Here is a 12,462-nt window from a genome sequence, read left to right as displayed (position 1 = left end):
CTCGAAAAACCAAAAAAAAAAAAAAAAAAAAGAAGGAAGGTGAGGGCTTGGGGGTAGTGGTACATGTCTTTAATCCCAGCACTCAGGAGGCAGAGGCAGGTGGATCTCTGTGAGCTCCAGGCCAACCTGGTCTATAGAGAGTGTTCCAGGATAGCCAGGGCTGTATAGTAAGATCTTGCAGGTGGACTTTTCTTTCCTGCCTTCCAGTTCCCAAATAACCAACATGGAGACTCAATATTAATTATAAATGCTTGGCCACTAGCTTAGGCTTATCACTAACTAGCTCTTACAACTTAACCCATTTCTTTATCTTTTTTCTTTTCTTTTGTTTTTTCAAGACAGGATTTTTCTGTGTAACAGCCCTGGCTGTCCTGGAACTTCCTCTGTAGACCAGGCTGGCCTCTAACTCACAGAGATCTGCCTGCCTCTGCTTCCTGAGTGCTAGGATTAAAGGTATGTACCACTACTGCCTTGCAAATTAACCCATTTCTATTAATCTACATTCTGCCACGTGGCATTACCTCTCTTTCATCTTGCACCTCCTGTTTCCTCCTTGTGTCTGGCTGGCAACTCCTCTGACTCTGCTCTTCTTCCCAGCATTCTCTCTGCCCCTAAAATCCTGCCTAGCTAGCAGCCAATCAGACAATTAGTGAGAGCAACACATTTTCACAATGTACAGAAGGATAATTCCATAGCGAGACCCGTCTCAAAATAAAACAAAAACAAAAGAGGAAGGTGGAAGAAGGCATTTCAAGATAAAAAACAGAGTGTTTGTGCCAACAGACTACCTCAGGTCGTAGAACAACCCACATATTTGTCCCACAACTTCACATTGACATTCATTGAAAGATTACAATAGTTGTTTTCCTTCCTTAAACTAAGGAAAACACACCCACACATGCATGTGCACACAGACAGACAGATAGATGCACACATTTTTCAGTAAGGGAGATTGAGTCTGGGTTTCACACATGCTAGGCAAATGCCCTATCGCTGAGCTGCTGAGCTATCCCTCATCCTTCTTTAAACTTTTTATTTTGGAAAAAGTCTCAATAAGTTGTCTAGGTAGGCCTTGAACCTGTGATCTTCCTGTCTCAGCCTTCCAAATAGCTTGGATTTCAGACTGAACCACCAGATGTGGAAACATTATGTAAGTGCTTGGATCAAGAACATAGCAGAAGATCTTCAAAGCTGCGTGGTAAAAGGCATTTCATCTCTGCCTGGTGCTCTTAAGGCTTTGAGAGAAGTCTGGCCTTGAATCTGCTTTTCTGGAGCGGTCACATGTACAGACCATGAGGAGACAGTGAGATGCCCAGGATCCCCCTGCTGTGTCTATTGCAGACCCCAAACTTGTCATTTTCAACGTGAACATCCCAGCTCCATCTCTCATCTGATCACAGTCCCAAGAGAGACCCTGAGCTGGAGCCTCGAGCTGAGATGCTCCACAACTCTGGCCACAGACACCAGGAAGGTCAGAACTGGCTGTTGTGTTGGAGTCGCCAAGTCTGGGGGTTATGTGTTAGACCGTTACAGAAACCAAAGCTTTCTGTGCACCCTATTTCAAATGTCAAGCCATGCAGTCACCTATCACCCCATACCCCCTTCTCGGCCATATTTTCCTCATCAGCATTTCTTACACGGATAATACTATATGTTTCAGGTATTTATTTAGTTGTGGACACCAAGGGAAGAATTTTTTGCTTGTCAGGTTCATTGCTGAATTCCCAGTGTATACATTGTATTGATGAGTGTGAGCTCAGGATTTGTTAACTACATGGACAAGAAGAATCAACATTAAAGTCTTGTCAGTACTTATATCTGAGGGAGAGAGTGGACACAAGTATCAGGATTTAATTTCCTGTGTATTGCCTCCCTCCCTCCCTCCCTTCCTTCCTGTGCTAAGCATGTGCTCTACCACTGAGATGTACCTATTCTTTTTAAGAAAAACCAAAGTAAATATGAAAGATATTAAATTTTAGTGTGTGTGTGTGTGGGTGGGTGGGTGGGTGGGTGCTCAGTACTGGAAAGATGATTCAGTGGTTATAGGTACTTGTCACTAAGCCTAGTGACCTCAACTGGATCCCTAGAAGCTACATGAAGAAGAGGACTCACCCTGTAAGTCCTCTGACCTCCACACAAGAGCTGTGGGGTCACATGCTTGTGATCCTAATACTTAGGAAACAGAAGCCACAGGATCAGGGCTTCAAGGTCATTCTGGGTCACATATAGTGAGTGTGAGACAAGCCTGGGCTACTTGAGACCCTGTCTTAAAAACATAACAAAAAAGTCATGCACAGTGGTGCACACCTTTAATCCTGGCACTCAGGAGGCAGAGGTGGGCGGATCTCTGAGTTTGAGGCCAGCCTGATCTACAGAGTGAGTTCCAGGACAGTCAGGACTACACTGATAAACCCTGTCTCAAAAACAACACAAAACAACCAGAACAAACAAGCCCTTTTGCCACATGATCTTTTATGATTCCTACCGTAAAATTTTATGTGAATAAGATTTGTATGAGGATGTTCATAACATTTGTTTGTAATAGATAAAAAGTGGGGGTGAATCAAATGTTTGTTGGTAGTTACTGACTAGAGAGCAAACTGGATACTCAGCAATAAACAAAGCATCCAACGCTCAACACCATCACACTGAGAGAAATGCTCACCCGGCAAGCACATGCTGTATCGGTCTAGTTATTAGAGGTGCTAGGCCAGACAGACCATCCATCGTGGACACAGATCAGCCCCAGCACCAGATGGAGGACAAGACCCACTCCAGGCGGCCCCAGTTCCTTCCTTCCTCTCTAGTCCCTGCTCCAGTGCTCCAGCACAGAGGAACCCCAACACATCACAACCTCTTTCCATAACTCAGTTTCCCCAAACAAATGTTCAGAGGATGGAATGGTGGCAACATGCCTCTGCTGCCCTGACGTTTCAGGACTTTGATTCCTGCAGAAGCCGCTGCTGACTCAGGAAATTCCCTGCCAGTCTGTAACTGGCTCTGTTTCTATGGCAGGGAGAAGATGCCCCCTGGGCCCTGGAGCTTTTGCCTTAGACAGATGTGGTAGGGGCTAGATGCCTCCATCCATCACTGAGGGGGGCAGGGCTCTCTGTGTTCCCCCAAAAGAGACCAGAGGTCAGACCCTCCTCCACCACTTGGGCTTTGTAAGCCAATGAAAATTCAGTCCCGTGAATAAAAGCCCCTTGTCCAGAGTTCTGAGCCCTAATCCTCTTACACATCCCCAGCGGAAAGCCGGAGCTGGCGGCAGAAGGGACTCTCTGATTCCCTGCCAGCTAGTCCTTTGTCCCACACTCTGGTGCCAACTGCATCTCATCACAGAGAGCTGCCGCCCCTGCCAAGCTGCCCTACAACTGAATGTAATTGTCCCTCAGTCCCTGAGGATGAACCAGTCAGAATATGAACTCTGGATCAGGGCTTGAAGGTGCAGACGAGTCTGAGGAGGACTCCCCTTGTCCCAAGGGAGCCATAGGCTACTTTAGAGCCGCACCCACACCCGGTGTCTCCTGGCCAAGGCTTCTTTCTGCCTCTCTCTCCTGGAAGCCTGGATTGTTCTTCAAGCAATAAGGGAGGTTGGGCTGGGTTGGGTGTTCACAGGGTCTCTCTTGTCTCATTTATTCCTTTAGGAAACTCAGGTAAAACTGCTTTTGACTGAGACTGGCAGGTTCCATCGAGTGTAACGTAGGGACAGACATCCTTGAAGCATGGAGAAGCACCATGGCTCCATTGTGGTCACACAGAGACCCACCACCCTGCCAGAGGTACAAGGTACTCATAAGTAGGCAAGAGAGGCCAGGGGACTTGGTTGGAGTGGAGAGGAGTAGGGCAGGTGGGAGCTGCTGTCCTGAGGCCCTGAGGCAGAGCAGCTGGCAGCAGGGCATGGCAACTGTAAAGCATGCACGACACACCACAGGCCTGGGCATCTGAAATGGATGTCCAGTGGGCAGGGCTTCAGGATGTCTGGGACAAGCTAATTTATTTAGTGAGGGAGAAGTTAAAATTTAACAAGAAAATACTAGAAAGCCAACGATTTAAAAGGAAAATAAAAAAAGATGAATGTGAGGCACTCTCCTGTAGTTCCAGCACTCCAGGGGTGGAGGCAGGAGGATCAGGAGTTCAGAGTCATCCTTAGCTACATGGCAAGACTGAGATCAGCGTGAGCTACATGAGACTATGTCTCAAAAAAAGAAGAAAAAAAAAATTTCTTCTAGTTCCAAGACCCAAGCCACAGGTTATTGTGAAAACATGACCCAAGTCTTCATACCACACACACCCAGTACCCAACTGGCATAGAAACCAGATCACACTGGACAGAGGTGGTGCACGCCTTGAATCCCAGCACTCGGGAGGCAGAGGCAGGTGGATCTCCATGAGTTCAAGGACAGTCTTGTCTACAGGACAGTCAAGACTATACAGAGAAACCCTGTCTCAAAAAAAAAAAAAAAAAGAGGCTGGGCGGTGGTGGCACACGCCTTTAATCCCAGCACTCGGGAGGCAGAAGAAAAGGAAGAAGAGAGTAAGAGAGTGAGAGAAACCAGATCACAAAGCTCTCTTAAGGGGTCAGCCCTCAAGAGGAATATACGTTTTGACAAGAAACACAACAGGAAGGGCCTGAAGAAGATTCTGGAAAACAGTGAGGAGTCACTGGCTAAGATTATCAAGGCCCTGGTGAAATCTAAGGAGGCTCAGTCCAAGATGCCAGTGGGTCCCACTGTGAGCTCGGTCATCTTGCTTCCACTCTGTACCCCCAGCTTGCGAAACTGGTTCATGGCTACGTAGCTGAGGGTCTCAGGCTCTGCCAACTAAAGGCCAAGGGCCCAAACCAAGGCTGAGGCTGCAACTCCAGCTCTGGCCCAGGTTTCCCCTCCTGCTGTAGGCCAGGATGAAGTGAGACCACTGACTGGATCACTCTATGGGAAGAAAGACGGGTTTATTAGGGATCAAACTGCCAATGCTATCTCTGAGCGGGGAGTAAAATGTCAGACAGGCAAGTGGATTTTGTATGACATCAGGTTGGGGGTCTTTGAGCTGACATAGGCTGCTGGACTGACCGGGAACTAGATGCACTTGCCAGAGGGAGCTGATTTTTGGGAAAGATTAAGGGAGGTCCTGGTAAACAGAAATGGGCCTTATGAGATTCCTGAGGGATGCTGAATTTAGGCTTCTGTTTACCCCATAACCATTGACTTCCACTGACCTATGCAGAACTGTCTGCAAGACCTGGGATTTGAGGCTCTTAAAGAATGGGGTGGACTACAGTCTAATGCTGTAGACTTTCCCAGAATTTTCTCGGGACAAACCAGTTTAAACACAATTGCCTGCCATGTACTGTAGATTATATCTGGGGAGCACAAAAGCAAGGCAGAGGCCATATCCAGACTCAGGGTGCACTGACCAGATTGGCTTCCATAGCCATGTTCTGACATCTAACAAGAATACACATGTCTTATATATTGAATGTAAGTGTTTAACACAGGAGGCATGAAATCACACCCAAGAACAACCAGGGAACATAACGCACCTGAGGTAAAAGCTGCCTTTTCTCCTGGAGCCTCTCCCCCAGTTCCCCAAAGTATTGTTCACCAGGCATCATTCTTTTGACCATGTTCCGACAAATAATGACCCTTCTCTTTAGGACATTGTCACCAGAACTGCCGTTTGGGGGAGGCTTTGGACCTAACACCTGCTCCACTTCTAGCTCAGGCTCCCAAAGGTTCCCAAGCTCCTGTGAAAGGCCCAGCCTCTCTCTGTCTGCCAAAGTGAAAACAGATGGACTGGTGACCCTCTCTCCTCACTGTTTGCAGATGGCTGGCGTCCTGTGCTGCTTCTATAAATAAACTTGAGGCAGAATCTGTTTTGGTTTTGGTTTTGATTTTTTTCGAGACAGGATTTCTCTGTGTAGCTCTTGATGTCCTGGAACTCACTCTGTAGACCAGGCTGTTTTCAAACTCACAGAGATCCACCTGCCTCTGCCTCCTGAGTGCTAGGATTAAAGGCATACCCCACAACAGCTTGGCTTTTTTTTTTAAACTAGATGTCGTGGCACACACCCATAATCTCAGCACCTGGGAGGCAGAGGCAGGAGGATGAGGAGTTCAAGGTCAACCTGGGCTACACAGTGAGAGCTTGTCTCACAAAATAGCCAAGCATGATGGTGAACATCTTTAACTCTAGCACTGGAAAGTAACACAGCTTTACAGAGTTAAACAAATGCAACATAAAAGAATGCAACACATCTTTGCATCATTAAATAAAAATTCCACAGCATAAACAAACGTAACACATCTTCAACTAATATTCTGCAACAGGGATGCCCACACACGGTGGGACTGCCCCTCTTCCTGTAACTCTGTGAGCCCACTCTAGTCATGCCTCTCCCCCACTTCTCCCTAGGCCCCCTTGGGTCAGAGTCACCCATGAGCTCCATGCTTTGATCAGTTCTCTTTCGTCACCATCTTACTTGGGCACAGCATCTTTTCCGCAGTGGACCATCCCCCGGCACAGGTTCCCTGACTACCTGGCCTATCTTGCTTCCCTGCTTCCCTTTCAGTTTCCTTGCCAGTTCCTCATATCTCCACAATGTGGTGGTATTTTACTTGTACTGAAATGTGATTTTAATTGTATGTTAATAAATAAAGTTGCCTGGGGGTCAGAGCTATTAGAGCCATAGCAAGTGCGTGGCGGCGGTGGCGCACGCCTTTAAGGACCTGGAGGGCGGTACATTCAGGCAGTGACGAGGCAGTCACATGTTTGGGTTTACAACCAATGAGAAGGCAGAACAGCTAGACTATATAAAGACATACACACAGGAAGTAGGCCCCTTTTTTTTCGGAGAGCTCTCTTGGCTGGAGAGGATCCCTGAATCAGGAAGGGTGAGGCTCTTAAGAAGAATGGACAGCTGAATTAAAAAACCATCAACAGGCCGGGCGGTGGTGGCGCACGCCTTTAATCCCAGCACTCGGGAGGCAGAGCCAGGCGGATCTCTGTGAGTTCGAGGCCAGCCTGGGCTACCAAGTGAGTCCCAGGAAAGGCGCAAAGCTGCACAGAGAAACCCTGTCTCGAAAAACCAAAAAAAAAAAAAAAAACATCAACAATTTCCAGAATTTAAAATCCTGAATCATGACATGACACTAGTAGAATTCAGGTGTTTCTGGTACATGGACTGCTCTCACCCAATGTGAGGTTGAACTGTTGACCTTGTGTACATCCTACTTCACAAATGAGTCTGTCAGATATGCTAAGCCTATAGGCTGAAGATGATGCCCCAGCATTGCGGAGAGACACTGCCAGCCGCCATGATAACAAGCCGCATGTGAAGATGCCGGTAAGCCACAAGCCATGTGGCAAGGTATAGATTAATAGAAATGGATTAATTTAAGCTATAAGAACAGTTAGCAAGAAGCCTGCCACGGCCATACAGTTTGTAACCAATATAAGTCTCTGTGTTTACTTGGTTGGGTCTGACGGCTGTGGGACTGGCAGGTGAGAGAGATTTGTACTGACTGTGGGCCAGTCAGGAAAACTCAAGCTACAAATGGCGTCCAACATGGTGGCAAGAGTTTCCACCTAAAAACTGAGAAAAGATTCTAAAACGGAGCTAAAAACAGCTTCCTAATTGTCTCTCTCAAATGAGCAGCAGCTGCCGGTTTGAGCTATTGGTGGGTTCCTAGCGTGTGCGCTCGACCTGCAGTATGGCGGGAATGAGGCCTCTGCAAGTGGCACATCAAGCTGCGTGGTGGATTTAGCCTTTGCTAGTACAAAACAAAAAAAGAGGTTTCTGGGCTACACGCTGCTTGGATAAAAGCATAGAGACCCACGATAGCTCCCAGAGCTGGTAGTAAAAGTACCACGCCATGTTGGGAAGCTGAGGTGGGCGGAGCCAGCAGCCACAGCTGCTTTTGTTCCCACAGAAAGCCAGAGGCTATGGATTTGTTCCAGATTAAGATACATCAGGTTTGACCAGCCAAGACCCACTGAAAGGTGACACCAAGGCCCAAATGATCCAACATCCAGAATGGTTTCAAGGCAACTGGCTCAGACGATACAGCCTCATGGACTACTCCATGATCCTAAAATTTTCTTTGTTTCCCCAGAAGATATAGCGCCCCCCTCCAGCAGGAAGTAGTAAGAGAAGCTACGCCCAAATTCCCAAATATACCAAGCTGACTTTGGAGATGTGTAAAGGTTAAAACCTTCCTTTTTAAGAAAAGAAAAGGGGAAGTGCTGTGGGATGGTCTGTATGTCAAATGTGTTGCTGATTGGTCAATAAATGAATCACTGATTGGCCAGGCAGGAAGTAGAGGCGGGACAAGGAGGAAAATAGAGCTGGGAAGTGAAAGGCTGAGTGAGGGAGACGCTGCCAGCCGCCATGATGAGAAACAGCATGTAAAGATACCGGTAAGCCACGAGCCATGTGGCAAGGTATAGATTAATGGAAATGGATTAATTTAAGCTGTAAGAACAGTTAGCAAGAAGCCTGCCACGGCCATACAGTTTGTAACCAATATAAGTCTCTGTGTTTACTTGGTCGGGTCTGAGAGGCTGTGGGACTGGCGGGTGTCAGAGATTTGTCCTGACTGTGGGCCAGTCAGGAAAACTCAAGCTACACATAGAATAGATAGATAGTTTATCAGCACATGTCCTCCAGATCATATTATCCGCTTACAAATATAGCCTGACCAATCAGCAACACACTTGACATACAGACCATCCCACAGCACCACTTCCTCTGTGGTCCCAGCGCTCAGGCAGGGGGCTGGAGAGATGGCTCAGACAGTAAGAGTGCTTGTTGCACAGGAGGATCAGAGTTTGGATCCCAACACCATATGACGAGCCAGGTCTTTTCTGAACATGCTGGTAAGCCCAGCTCCGAAGGAAGACTGAGACATCAGGGTTTCCTTATTTCTGGTAGCTGAGAAAACAGGAGTCTTGTTTTGTTTTGTTTTTTGAGACAGGCTTTCTCCGTGTAGCTTTAGGGCCTTTTCTGGAACTCACTCTGTAGCCCAGGCTGACCTTGAACTCACAGAGATTCGCCTGCCTCTGCCTCCTGAGTGCTGGGATTAAAGGCATGCACCACCACCACCCGGCCCAAAAACAGGAGTCTTATGCTCAGGGAGAGACCTTGCCTCAAAGGAATTGGTGGAGAGTCATAGAGGAAGACATCCATTGTTGTCTTCTGGCTTCCATGTGTGTATCTCCACACACTCACACAGACTTACACATTCGAAAAGAAACAAATATTTTTAAAATAAAAATAGCCAGGCAGTGGTGGTGCACACCTATAATCCCAGCATTCCAGAAGCAGAGACAGGAGGATCTCTTTAAGTTCAAGGCCAGCCTGGTCTGCAAATTGAGTTCTAGGACAGCCAGAGCTACAGAGAGAAACCCTGTCTCAAACAAATAAACAACAACAACAACAAAGAATAAATATGTAAAATAAAAATAAACAAACAGTAATGATCAGCCCTCAACTGGTATTGGCAAAAGAATCTCCTCTTCTTCCTTTTGTACCTCACCACCCGAATCCACTGCTTACAATCCAAAGGATTGTAATCCAACCTTACACACCAAACAGCCACCACATGGTCTGAAGAGGACAAAAATGTAGCTCAGGGCAGGTGAGATGGCTCAGCAGCTAAAGGCACTTGCCATGCAAACCTGGAGACCTGAGTGTGATCCCCAGAATCGACCTCAAGATGGAAGGAGAGTTGACTCCATACAGTTCCCCTCTGACCCCCAGGTTTGCATGGTACACAAGACCCCCCGGCCCCCGACATCACACACAAATAATAAACTTGAAAATTTTAAATGTGGTTCAGAAGTAAGAAGTTAAAATAGCTCCCCAATGATTTCTCACATGGGGTAATCGTCAAACACCATGTCACTTCACGCGGTGATGTTTTCATTTTTGTTTGTTCCTAAAATTTATTTATCTTATGTCCCTGATGTTTTGCTTGCATGTATGTCTTTGCACCACATGTGTGCAGTGCTTGTGGACGTCAGAAGTATGTGTGGGATCCCCTGGAACTGGAGTTACAGATGGTTGTGAGCTGCCATGTGGGTGCTGGGAACTGAACTCCAGTCTTCTGGATGAGCAGTCAGTGGTCTTAGCCCCTGAGTGCCGGGATTAAAGGCATGCATCACTACGGCCTGGCTATTTATTTATCATTTAACCCACATGGATTCTTCTTTAGGTTTCCATGGAAACACAATGAGGAAGGTGACTACTCAGCAATTAGAAAAAAAAGCAACAAATAATTTCTGAGACTTTATCATACAATGTCACCCAGACTGGTCTTGAATGATCATCCTACTCACCTGAGTGTGATGGTTACAGGCAAGTTCCACCACCAGCTCATGAGTACATTTTTTTGTGTATGACAGAATATCCCACTGTGTACACCAGACTGGCCTCAAACTCACAGAAGTCTACCTGCCTTGGCCTCTTGAATGCTGGAGCTAAAGGTATGCGCCACCATGTCCAAGGTCAGATTTTAAAATAGAAATTTCAAAGCACTGGGGAGGTGGCCAGTTGGGAGAGTGCTTGCCTTGCAAGTAGGAGGACCTGAGTTTGATCTCTAGAACTCAGGTAAGAACGGCGGGCGTGGCGGTGAATGCTATAACCTCAACACTGCGTGCAGGAAGGCCCCTGGAATTTCCTGGCCAGCCATCTTGATCTACTTGTTGAACTCCAAGACAATGAGAGTGTCTGACTCAAAGGCAGTGGACAGCATTCCTGAGGATGACACCTGAGGTTGTTTTGTCCTCTGCCCCCCAATACATGTGCATGTCCACTCCCGACACCTGTACCCCCATGCCCATAAACACACATACCCCCCCACTTTTAAAAATAGGCTATTCTCCCTTGGGAAGCCTCTACTCACACTTGGTATCTCCTAGTTTCTGTGTTTGTTTTTTTTTATAGAAGCTCACAGGAGAGAAGACACCCTTGAACATGTCACACATTCTTCTGTGTCTCAGTTTCTCTCTCTCTTTCTGTGAGTTTTGAAACAGGGTTTCTCTGTGAAGCCCTAAGTGTCCTAGAACTCACTCTTTAGACCAGGCTGGCCTAGAACTCACAGAGACCCACCTGCCTCTGCCTCCCTAGTGTTGGGAATAAGTGTGTGCTCTACCACACCTGGATCTCTCTTTCTCTTACTCTTCATGCCTATATTAGACCCCAGCTGCTTCATAAACAGAAAGAGTAGAAATTTCAAAATATTTTCCCTAAATGATTAATAAAAGCGCAGAGATTCTGACTGGGCGAAACTATTTGAGTGAATTCATTGGATGGTTGAGAAATGAATCCTGGTGTGAGTCTGTGGGCATTTTGAGCTATGGCTCTGGGAAGCATCACTTTCCTGCAGTGTGGCCTTGCTGAACAGCACTGAGTTTCTGCTTCTGTCTTTTGAAACACAGAAAAGGTAGCGTGTCTGTGAGCATCGAGTGAGGTCCAGTCAGTTCTTCACATCCACAGGTTCAACCAAAAACATTTTTAAAAATTGTGTCTGCAGGCCGGGCAGTGGTGGCACACGCCTTTAGTCCCAGCACTCGGGAGGCAGAGCCAGGTAGATCTCTATGAGTTCAAGGCCAGCCTGGTCTATAGAGCAAGATCCAGGACATGTACCAAAACTACACAGAGAAAACCTGTCTTGAAAACAAACAAACAAAAAACAACAAAATTGTGTCTGCATGGAACATTTTTCTTGTCATTTCCTAAACCACACATCATGACAACTATGTATATGACATTAATACTGAATTAGTATTATAAATCATCTGGAAATGTTTTAAAGCATATAGGAGGGGCTGGTCAAACAATTTAGTGAGTAAAGATGCTTGCTGCCAAGCCTGACAACGTGAGTTCAATCCCCAGGACCCACTGTGGAAAGAGAGAACTCTCTCCTGCAAGTTGTCCTCTGTTATCCACATGTGTGCTGTGGCTCACGTATGCACGCACGCGTGTGCACGCACACACACACACACACAATCACATGCAAAATAAACCAATAATGTAAAAAAATTTGAGTGTAAGAGAGGATGCATATAAGTTATATGCAAACACTACAACATTTTAAAAGACGATTTTGTGGTGGTTTGAAAGAAAATGGCCCCCAAAGGGAGTAGCACCATTAGGAGGTGTGGTTTTATTGGAGCAGGTGTGGCCTTGTTAGAGGAAGTGTGTCACTGTGGGGCTGGGCTTTGAGGTTTCCTATGCTCAGGCTTTGCTCAGTGTGACACTTCGTTCACTTTCTGTTGCCTTTGGATCAAGATGTCGAATTTTCCAGCACCATGTCTGCCTGCACAGTGCTGTGCTCCCCACCATGATGGTAATGGACTAAACCTCTGAAACTGTAAGCCACCACCTCAGTTAAATGTTTTCCTTTATAAGAGGTGCTGTGGTCATGGTGTCTCTTCACAGCAACAGAACACTGACTAAGACAG

Source organism: Peromyscus californicus, unplaced genomic scaffold (genome assembly GCF_007827085.1).
Source record: "Peromyscus californicus insignis strain IS unplaced genomic scaffold, ASM782708v3 Scaffold_11__1_contigs__length_118956290, whole genome shotgun sequence".
In the NCBI taxonomy this organism is placed as follows: domain Eukaryota; kingdom Metazoa; phylum Chordata; class Mammalia; order Rodentia; family Cricetidae; genus Peromyscus; species Peromyscus californicus.
Note: the sequence above shows the minus strand (reverse complement) of the source record.